The 11,508-nt window shown below is 41.0% G+C and overlaps 1 protein-coding gene across 5 annotated transcripts in view; it reads right to left on the minus strand.

Annotated features, from left to right (window-relative positions):
- The window catches only part of LOC123507179 (mucin-5AC-like), a 170,539-nt gene extending 163,863 nt beyond the window's left edge, over positions 1–6,676 (minus strand). For 2 of the 5 annotated variants that reach the window (XM_045259855.1, XM_045259847.1), the window contains exon 1: positions 6,367–6,673. The gene's annotated coding sequence lies outside the window, so the exon portion shown is untranslated. Of the gene's footprint in view, positions 1–5,556; positions 5,646–6,366 lie in introns of those variants that run through there. The other 3 variants (XM_045259854.1, XM_045259857.1, XM_045259848.1) reach the window with 3 other exon arrangements.
- Positions 6,677–11,508: the final 4,832 nt, after the last annotated feature.

Consider the following 11,508-nt stretch of genomic DNA (forward strand, 5'->3'; position numbering starts at 1 on the left):
TTGCAACTTTACAAACGTATGCTCTCTCTCTCTCTCTCTCTCTCTCTCTCTCTCTCTCTCTCTCTCTCTCTCTCTCTCTCTCTCTCGTTTCCTGTAAGGAGGGGGGCTGGGAACCACTTTGTTAGACGATTAGATCATCTTATGGTGAGAGCGTATTGGATAAGACTACTGGGAATTTACGTGTGTGTGTGTGTGTGTGTGTGTGTGTGTGTGTGTGTGTGTGTGTGTGTGTGTGTGTGTGTGTGTGTGTGCTGAATTTCTCCATATTTCTCATAGCTCCTGTAACTTAGATTTTTTTCTTTTTTTGTGTAGTCTATATATTCTCCTAAAACTCAATTCAATACCACTCTCCATAATACTAAATTCAATTACTAGAGATATGGAGACATGACAGCAAACACACACACACACACACACACACACACACACACACACACACACTCAGTCCTACCCGAAGATCGGTCTATGAGCTCTGACCTCGCTCCGTAATGGGGAAGACTGGCTGGGTGACCAGCAGACGACCGTGGTGAATCTCTCACACACACACACACACACACATACACACACACACACACACACACACACACACACACACACACACACACACACACACCAAACTCCAGGAATCGGTGCAGGCGACGCAGGAAGACAACAGGACAGCTAGGAAAAGCCAGGATACCATGAATTTTCACTGTAAATCACGAATCACACCTGCCACCACGGACAAAGCGAGGCGGAAGCGGCGAACACAAACAGACCAGTGAAAATATTACGTAAGTACTGTATCATATGTTCCGCGGCCTTATCTCTTAGTAGTAGTAGTAGTAGTAGTAGTAATAGTAGTAGAAGTAGTAGTAGTAGTAGTAGTAGTAGTAGTAGTAGTAGTAGTAGTAGTAGTAGTAGTAGTAGTAGTAGTAGTAGTAATAGACACTTCATGATATTAGATAAGTCTTTTTTACTACTCTTGGGAAACTTTTACCTTCATTTGACCTTTTTTTCCTCCTTTTTGTTGCCCTTGGTCAGAACTTGTCTTACATATACTAGTAGTAGTAGTAGTAGTAGTAGTAGTAGTAGTAGTAGTAGTAGTAGTAGTAGTAGTAGTAATAGAAGTAATAGAGGGAAAAAGCACCAAAAACAGAGGCTGCAGCAAAAGTTATTGAGGTTATCAAGGGTATTTTCATAATTTCAGTGACAGTTTGACAAGAACTCCACACCAGCTTTAAAGCCACATACGAAGATGGTCACATCCAACACCTTCGTGGATGCAGACAGTTGCTGTGTTGCTTGGAAAGTCAATAAATAGGTATACTCGTAAACTGAACACACGAGAAAATAATTAAATAGATAGAAAAGTGCATGCAATCGTTACCTAAGGTGTACTATATATGAGAGCTAGCACACACACGCGCGCACACACCCACCCACACACACACACACACACACACACACACACACACACACACACACACACACACAAAGGTATAATAATGACAGCTGTATATCAGCCAATCACTTCCGCCGTCATATATCATCCAATACAGTATTTCCCGTGCCAGGTGAAAACAGACACATACACACACACACACACACACGCACGCACCTTATCAGTGAAGATTAAGTGAGGTATCTCCTTGTCATTCTGTCTCCTTTTCTTTCCTTCCTTCTCATTTTTTTTATCTTATCTATCTTTTCCTTTATCTCATCTTTCACCTTCCCTCTCCCTCTTCTATCTAATTCTCTCTTTTCCCTAAATTTTTCTTCCTCTAGTTTTCTCTCTCTCTCTCCTTTTTAATTCTTTTTCTACCATCCTCTCTTCTTTCTCTTCTTTATCCTTTCTCTTCCTCGTGTTCCTCTTTCTCCTCCTTATCGAATTCCTACTTTAAGTCCTTCTTTTCTCTTTTTTTTCTCATTTGTGTCCTTTCTCGTTCATTTCTCCAACTATGCTCTTTTCTCCACCACCACCACCACTACAACTACCTCCAGTTCCTTGCTTTTCCCTCCGGTTCAACCACCTGCCCTGAGGAACGCCCACAGGTTGATGGGGCGGAGGAAGGGGGGGAAGGGAAGGGAGGAGAGTAAGGGAGAAGGGTGGGAAGGGGTGAGGAGAGCAGAACGGAGTGGAGAGCGGGCAGTCAGGAGTAGGGCGAAGGATGAGGGGGCAAGGAAGGAGTGATGGGGTAGGATGCTGGCGGGGTGAAGGGGTGGGGCTGAAAATTGGTCATGATTGGAGGAGGGGGGGGATGATGAAAAGGAGGAGTGTGAGGTGATGGGTGGAGAGAGAGAGAGAGAGAGAGAGAGAGAGAGAGAGAGAGAGAGAAAGGATATGTGAAAGAAAGGAAAGGAAATAGAAGTGGAAGAAAGAAGGAGAGGAAAGGAAATAAAGCCTTGAAAGGAAAAAGGAGGAAAAGGAAGGAAATGGGAAAAGTGGAGGGAAAAGGGAGTGATGATGATGATGATGATTGTATCTTCCATGACTTATAGAAAATCATCACGCAAATAGGAAACAGTCAAACAAAAAGAGAAGAAGAAGAAGAAGAAGAAGAAGAAGAAAACGAAACACAAAGTAGATGAAAATAAAGAAACGCATCGTCACAACTCTCTCTCTCTCTCTCTCTCTCTCTCTCTCTCTCTCTCTCTCTCTCTCCTTCCTCCCTCCCTACTCTCCATCCATCCGTCCCTCCCTCCATCCCTCTCTCTCCCTTCTCCCTTCCTCCTCCCTACTCTCCATCCGTCCGTCCCTCCCTCCGTCCCTCTCTCTCCCTCTATCACTCCCTCTGTCCCTCCCTCCTTTCTTCCTCCCCTCCACTACCCATTGTCCACATAACAAGCCACGTTATCCTTCAGGCAAAGCAAAATTCCCTTCATCCTTCCCTCCCTCATCTTCGTACCCACTCCCACCTCCCCGTAAACTCCCCCTCCCCTCCCACCCACCCACCCTCCCTCACTTCACTACAGCCTTTTGATGCCCCTTTCCTCTCTTCCTCTCTCTCCTTAGTAGTAGTAGTAGTAGTAGTAGTAGTAGTAGTAGTAGTAGTAGGTGGTGGTGGCAGTGGTAGTGGGACAAAAGTAGCAACAGCAATAAATATAGTAGTAGTAGTAGTAGTAGTAGTAGTAGTAGTAGTAGTAGTAGTAGTAGTAGTAAGAGGAAGAAGGAGGAGGAGCTGGAAAATTAGAAGGAAAAGGAATAACTACAACAAACACAACGATTACATTGATAACAACAACGATAACAATAATAACAATAACAACAACAACAACAACAACAACAACAACAACAACGATAATATTGATAACAATGATAAAAATATCAATAACAACCACAAAAATAACAAGAACAAAAGCGATAACATTGATAACAACAACGATAACAGCAATAATAACAACAGCAGCAGCAACAGCAGCATTAATACCACAAGCAGCAATATAACGCTATACTCATAGTTCCCCTGTATAGTAGAGACACAATGACGTTTTATGTAAGAGGGGAAAGCTGACCAAGAGGAAAAGAAAGAATATAAAGAAAAAAGCTCACTTGGAATGCCAGTCCCCGTGCAGGTCCTAGAGAGTTAGGCAAAGAAAAGGGATAAATGTCTTAAAACCACTCTCTTAAATAATGTCAAGTCATAGGATGGAAATACAGAAGCAGGTAGGATGATCAAGTTTGCCAGAGGAAGGTATGAATGGTTGAGAGTACTGGTTAACTCTTCCTTTAGGGAGGTGGACAGAATAGAGTTGTTGACGGCTGATGCAGACAGTGACTCGAGTTCAGAAATACTTTGCTCTTTCGCACCGACAGTGTTTCAAGGCTACAGAGACAATATACCGCGTTCTCTAGAGTGCTTATCCTATCAATGATGTAGAAATGATGTTAATCTGTCACTAGAAACGTAAAAACACCCTTAAAAATCTGTGCAACTTCAACTAGATCGTTTTGAAAATAGTGGAACGTAAGAACATAAAAACACAAGAAAATAAGAAAAGCTGCAAGCCATCAGAGGCCAATAAGTGGCAGTCCCTGTATGAATATAACCCACCTATCATTCCCATTCATATATCTTTCTTATCTCCTGTAAAAGCTCCCTATTGAGTTTACACTAACAACCTGATTACTGAGTCCGTTCCATTCATCTACGACTAAATTTTGATAACCAGTTCCTTCCCTTCTTTTTTATTCAACCTAAAGTTTTCAAGCTTAGACCCATTACTTCAGGTTCTATCCTAGCTAATGATCTTGAAAACTTTGCTTGTTTCCGCTTTTTAATAACCTCTATACCAGCTTCAGAGGAAAATGTTGTTGAACGACTCTTTTAAGAAGGCAAGAAAGGTAGGGAAGGAGGAATGGAAGGCAAGGAGGCAGAGTGGCAGGGAAGGAAGGAAGGAAAGAAGGCGCTAAATAAATATTTCATTAAGTGCATGGAGACATCACCACAATCAGAATATGTAGAGGCAATGGTGATAGTGGTGGTGGTGATATTAGAAGTAATAGTAGTAGTAGTAGTAGTAGTAGTAGTAATAGCAGCAGCAGCAGCAGCAGCAGCAGCAGCAGCAGCAGCAGCAGCAGCAGCAGTAGTAGTAGTAGTAGTAGTAGTAGTAGTAGTAGTAGTAGTAGTAGTAGTGGTTGCAGTAGTAGTAGTAGTAGTAGTAGTAGTAGTAGTAGTAGTAGTAGTAGTAGTAGTAGTAGTAGTAGTAGTAGTAGTGGTGGTTGCAGTAGTAGTGGTAGTAGTAGTAATAGTAGTAGTAGTAGTAGTAGTAGTAGTAGTTAGTTGTAGTAGTAGTAGTAGTAGTAGTAGTAGTAGTAGTAGTAGTTGTTGTTGTTGTTGTTGTTGTTGTTGTTGTAATAGTAGTAGTGGCATTTATGATAACAGTAGCAGTAACAACAGTAACAGGAACAGTATCATTAATAACAGCAGTAATAACACCACCACTGACTGCTTAATGCGACAATAGTGAAAGCAATGTCGTATTTTCCTACTCCATCGAAACTTTGCAGACTAATAGAGGTATTCCAGGTGTTACTTGCATCCTCTATATAACAGGTGGGCAGGCTCCCCTCTCACCACCCCTGTCTCTGATTGTCTACTATTCTGCTCCACCTCTTCCTCTTCATACGCCAGAGTTGTGCAGGAGAGAGTAAGGGAGGCAGAGGAGGAGGAGGAGGAGAAGGAGGAGGAGGAGGAGGAGGAGGAGGAGGAGGAGGAGGAGGAGGAGGAGGAGTAGAAGCAAAAGCAGAAGCAGAAGTAAAAGAAGAAGACGGAGGAGGAGGAGATGGAGGAGGAGATGGACGAGAAGCAAGAGCAGAAGCAGAATTGAAAGAAAAAGATGATGATGATGATTATGAAAATAGAACAGCAGCAGCAGCAGCAACAACAACAGTAACAACAACAACAACAACAACAACAACAACAACAACAACAACAAGAGAAGGAGGAGGAGGAGGAGGAAGAGGAAAAGAATGCAGCTATAAGAAAGACGATGACGATAGTGATAATGATGATGGTGATGACGGTAACGAAAAGAAAAGTATCATTATAAGCAATTAAAGTTGATGGCACTAACCTGTGAGGAGGAAAGAGAAGGCGTCTCTCATGTTGTCTGTCTCACTCTCTCTCTCTCTCTCTCTCTCTCTCTCTCTCTCTCTCTCTCTCTCTCTCTCTCTCTCTCTCTCTCTCTCTCTCTCTCTCTCTCTCTCTCTCTCTCTCTCTCTCTCTCTCTCTCTCTCTCTCTCTCTCTCTCTTATGTCACAGGTAATTTCTCCTTTTAATCTTGCAGTGTCTCTTATCTCTCTTTAACACCTGCATCATTTTTTTCTGTCCCTTTATCAGTTTGACTGATTATCTCTCGTGTATCGTCATCGTTTCACTATTCCTTTCTGCTTGTCTTCCGTTTCACTATCAGAATATCCTGCCTACTGTCTTCGAGTTTGTTTGCTCTCTCTCTCTCTCTCTCTCTCTCTCTCTCTGCAATGACGGTGTTTCTCTATTCTCTCTATGTTTTCTTCTTTCTTCAGTGTTTGCGCCAGCTACTTCTGTCAACAATGGTTTCGTGTCTATCCTTTATCTTTCTTCTCTCTCACTTTTAGCATGCTTCTCTGCCACCATGAACTTCTCTCTCTCTCTCTCTCTCTCTCTCTCTCTCTCTCTCTCTCTCTCTCTCTCTCTCTGTGACTTCAATAAGTGTTTCTCTGCGCGTCTTTCACTCGGCGTGCTCAGGGCCAGCAGGGTGGAGCCACCGGGAGACCACTACTGCTGCAGCTGCTCACTGAGAGAAGCAGCAGCACCCGAGTGTCCATTGGATTAATAACCTAAATCTCCGGACTCGACGCACACACACATACAAACACATACACACACACACACACACACACACCTTCGCCGGGGCACGCAGGGGCTCTTCCTCCTTCTCCTCCCACTGCGGTTCACATTTGTGGCTCCTCGCTCTCGTCCCAGAAATTATATTACGCAACCGTGAATTGCAAGTGAATGGCATGAATTCTTTCCAGTTTTTCTTTTTCCCCGAGCACTGTGTTCTGTGCGGAGGGTCGCCACGCACCTCCTTGCAGCCGTCACCACACACACCAACTGACTGGCTGCAGGTGCTGCCGCCACACTACTGCCACCTCCAGCGCCCTCCGGCCTCGGCTAGCCGCTGCCACCACCAACCACCATCTCGCTCCGCCTCTCAATGAAAGGAAACATTACCTCCTGGTCCTCCAATATGACACACTGAGAAGAGGAAGGTGAGCAGCCAGCTGGGACGATGCGTCACTCACACAATCATCAAACCGAAGTGGGCACCTTGCCTCCCCTTGCTGTGAAAACGAGTTTTTGGAAGGAAGCCAACATACATCAATTTGCCTTCTTGTGACATCAGGCCACTTCTTCTTTATAAATACGCGAGCTTTTGTACTTTCTGCTTGTTTAGCAAACCAGGGTTTAACTCAATATAAACTGATGAAATTATGTATTGAGTGCATGCACATGCCTTGTTTGTCAACATTCATTTGCTCTGCACTTGGCATTTTTCTGTACGTGTTGATGCATTGATGAGATTAATCATAAGCAGGACTGAATAACAATTAATTAGATAACACAAACAGTGGCCCATGCTATGATAAGGATCATCATCATTTACTGTATACAAGTTCTGAGCGAGTAAAGTCATTCAGTTGTGATTATCTCCTCTGCATGGATCTTTGTGCATCTACAAACTAGTCCCAAGCAAATGTAAATGATTTTTTTTATCACCCAGTGAATCTACAAGAACCATTAATGTGGCTTCTTTTCAGTTTTGACATCAAAAGTCTGGTCATACAATATTTAATTAATATTAGTCAGATGCATTATCATGCAGACACCAGCCATGTCATCCCAAACATCAAGATGGCTTCCCTGCAGCAAGCTCAACATTTGACCTTTATTTATAAAAGTATGTGCTAACAACAGAAACACTGAGATATCCTATACTTGCAATGCTGAGAATGGAACCTTTGAAGGATGAACTGGAGTGATGAGATTGTGATTTATCTTCTTATCTACGTAAAAGCATGTAAGTACTATTTCTTCATCATCCTCGTCCAGCTCCTCCTCATCATATCTATCTGTCTGTCTTTTACATTATTTGCCTTATCCTCTATATTAGACTCCTAACCTTTATCCCCTTCTAATCCTCTTCCTCCTAATCTTTTTTTCTTTCTAATATTCCTCGTCTTTCTCATCTTTACCATATCTCTCTATACATTTATCTGTTTACCTATGTACTTTTCAACCTAAATGTCTACGTATTTTTCTTCCTTCTACTAATTTTCGTTTCTATCACCAGAGCAAAAAAAAAAAAAAAAAAAAAAAGCCTGAATTTGATTCGCGGTTCACAACGGTTCAGTTCGGGTTTCGGAAGATTACGACCACAGCCTGCCTTCACGACAAGCTCCACCTCGCCCGCATCGCTCTCTGCCTCTCAGCTACCGACGAGCCATTTCAGGCCTTGCCATACACATAGGTAGTGAGTGTGTGTGTGTGTGTGTGTGTGTGTGTGTGTGTGTGTGTGTGTGTGTGTGTGTGTGTGGTTGATAGTTAAAGAGATGCTTCCACAGCGGAAAATCATAATTCCTTGTATGGTGCCAGATTTCCTTAGATTTTTTAAATTTAAGGTGAAATATCCTTAGAGACTTCCTTGAACACTCGTCATTAACCTAACTGGCTAACCCTCGCCTCGGTTACCTTTCCTATCAATTAGGGAGAACATTTTATTATCATGAAGTGTATTGTTATGTAGCATTATTTTACTTATGTGACGAGTAATGCGAATTGATAGTTAGGACAGTGCTACTACTCGTATGAAAAGACTATCAACTCAGAAATTAGTCTTTATGGCAGAACAAAGCGTTTACGAGACAGTTCCGGCTCTAATAATAGTTTGTGCTCCTTAGGTCGATAATAATCATAATTGCCCTATTTTTACGATTTTTTTTTTTCGACACACACTGATCTAAATTTTACTGAAGCATTTTTTTTTCTTTTCATATCAATATGCGTCTTGTTTTTAGCAATTTACTGATGCCTATTGCACTCGCCATTAATTTTCTGACCTCCATAGATCCTTTCTAATGTCAATAAAATGGTCAAATCACACCAAAAAACTCAAGGTAAAAATGTGTCTCGGTATATTTCCTAATGTACAAGGACTGGCTGGCTTTCTTCAATAAAAGTTTAAAGGAAATCCAGAAGCAGGCAGAGTTCAGGAGTGTACCAGAGAAAGCCAGTCATGTTAATGCAGCCCCTCACCCCATAACATCCAACACACTCTTGCCATCTCTCATCCATAAGCAGGTTATTTGATATGTTGATAGATAGGTAAATGGACAGACAGATAGGTAAACAGGTAGATGGATAAATAAATAAATTCGTAGATAGATAATAAGACAGATGCATATTCCTTTACTTATTATCAATTCACCGTGGTATGTTGTCAGAAATTCTCATATATCAAGAATGAAGGCCATAGAAATACAGAATGAAAGAAATATCATAGTCTGCCTTTCAAATACCTCGCATTTTTCTTTTCTTTTCCCGCGTGATATGAAAACACTCCCAGTAAATCTAGAAGCTGTTTAATATTTTCTTCTTTGAGAAATAACCATAGATAGACACGATAACGAAAAGGAAAATGTCACAATAACCAATAAATCGATATATAAAATTTGTATAGATGTAGTATCTCATTAATAATAATAAATTTAGTAAGTCATCAGACATTTATACTAAGGACACTGTCATCACAGACATACCTACGAGTACGGGTCAACCGGGAGCGCCAGTTGTGTTGGTGGTGGCGGTGGTGATAGTGGTGGTGTGTCTTGTGGTGCCACACACACACACACACACACACACACACTTATATACCCGTGGTGGTGTTTAGTATTAGTCTTTAATCTTGTCAAACACACACATAGACAAACATGCCCAAAAACATACTTTTATATACCCAAAACACTCATAAACACTCAAATAGCACACACACACACACACACACACACACACACACACAAGTGGATATCCCCTGTAATGTTTACCGTTTAGCACCACCAAACATTGAGTGAACCAGAGGTGAAAGCCATCACTGCATTACCACCTTCGCTACAATCCTCCACAGCGCCCTCCGTTCATTTCTGTAAGGTATGTTTAAAGCCATTCACTTATTTTTAGGTTTCTTTTGCATATGAGAATGAAAAAAGTTGGAATTCTATCCAGATGTTGAGAAGGGCGATTAGTAAAACGACCAGTGAAGAGACAAGTTGTCAATATTACCAGCTGTTATTTGTTTCCTTCATTTACCCTAAGCCAAACATGTGTCACAATGCAGCCACTAGTCTAGCATTTCATATCCCATGGTTAATTATTCCTGATATAGCTTTATTTTGTTGTGGTGAGATAATAAAGGCAACATATGGAGCCCGCGCTGCGGCTTTTCTCGTCTCCCGGTCCCCGGATGTTGTCAAAACCACGGCCCCCCACCTTCCCCCTAGCGGCCCTAGGGTTCCAATACTTTTTTCATTTGTTTTATAACATAGTATTACTCTTCCATGATATGCTTTTTGTGGTTGCTGTAAATAATTCGTTGTGTTTGAAGTGTGTTCCACGCCTTTGTTCGGTAAATATGTGGCATTTAGTGGTGTTTTATGAGGTATATAGGTGTCTTTTTAACGATCAAAAATTTCCATTCCTCATTTTTATCATTTTTATTTCAAGCTTTAACCGGGCCTTTATGGTACCAAAGAATCGCCAATGCTCTTTTAAGTGTGAAATTAACCCATTGAGTCAAATATGTAGGCTTTGTAATGGTGTTTATTCCAGTTAAACGTAAGTTTTCTATTTTCTATTTTATTTCTTTACCTTTTTGGTTCACGGTCTAACTCGTTGTAGAATGCCTTAAAAGAAACTTCATACTCTGAAAAGTGTGTTAAAATTCTAACCAAGTGAAAATGGCTTGCCTTTACAAGAGTTTTTAATGAGTTTTGACTTTAATGCTTTTGTTTTACGTAATTAAGTTTCATTCGTTCACTTCTGGTTCTAGCTAACTGTTAGATGCCTGAGAATAGATTTTATATTGTCTAATATTTTTCTAAAGAAACATTAAGTCGAAATGGATGGACGTTATAGGAATTTTATAAGTAAAAAGTTTTTATAATCTATAATATACTTTACTTACACACTTCTTTAGAATTAGTTAAGCAGGAGAGAAATGCAAAGTAAAAGAAGAAAATAAAGGAAAGTAAGAGAGGAATGGAAAAAAAAAACGAGAAAATAAGTGAAGAGAGGAATAAGGAAAGAAAGGAATGAAAAAAGAATAACAAAAACAAAGAAAAGCATGGAAAATGAAGAAAGGAGAGAGAGAGAGAGAGAGAGAGAGAGAGAGAGAGAGAGAGAGAGAGAGAGAGAGACGAGTATAAGGAAAAGGAAGACGACAGGATGAAGAACATATAAAAAATAAAAAGAATGAAAAAAAAGGGGAAAATAAAGGAAAGGGAGAGGAGACGTGGGATACTACTTAAAGTATCAATACAGTCAAAAAGTGTCAGGCATTTTGCCGTGGCTTCGTTTTTTCTATAGGTCATTTTATAAATCATTTACGTAATTTAGACGAGTCACCGCTATTCCCGCGCATTTTGTGACGTCATAGCACGGATGGACTCATCATAGCGTCCCTCCCTCCCAACCGCCCAGTTCGTCAGTCTTTTCCCTAACATCTGGTCATTTCTACGTGTTTTGGTGTGTTTCTAGGTTCTGATGTATAGATAATAATAGTGGAAGGAAGAAAAAAAGGATAAATAAAGGAGGATAAGGAGAGAGAAAGAAGAAAAGGAGGAGGAAGACGAGCACCAGCCAAGCCACTTCCTCAATATTTTGCCTAATATTCAGTGTTTTCTAAGTGTTGTGATATGTTTCTAGGCTCAGACGTGTAGATAGAAGAAAGAAAAAAGAGAAACAATGGAGGAGGAGGAAGAAAGAAGGA

This window comes from Portunus trituberculatus, chromosome 21, assembly GCF_017591435.1.
Source record: "Portunus trituberculatus isolate SZX2019 chromosome 21, ASM1759143v1, whole genome shotgun sequence".
Lineage (NCBI taxonomy): Eukaryota > Metazoa > Arthropoda > Malacostraca > Decapoda > Portunidae > Portunus > Portunus trituberculatus.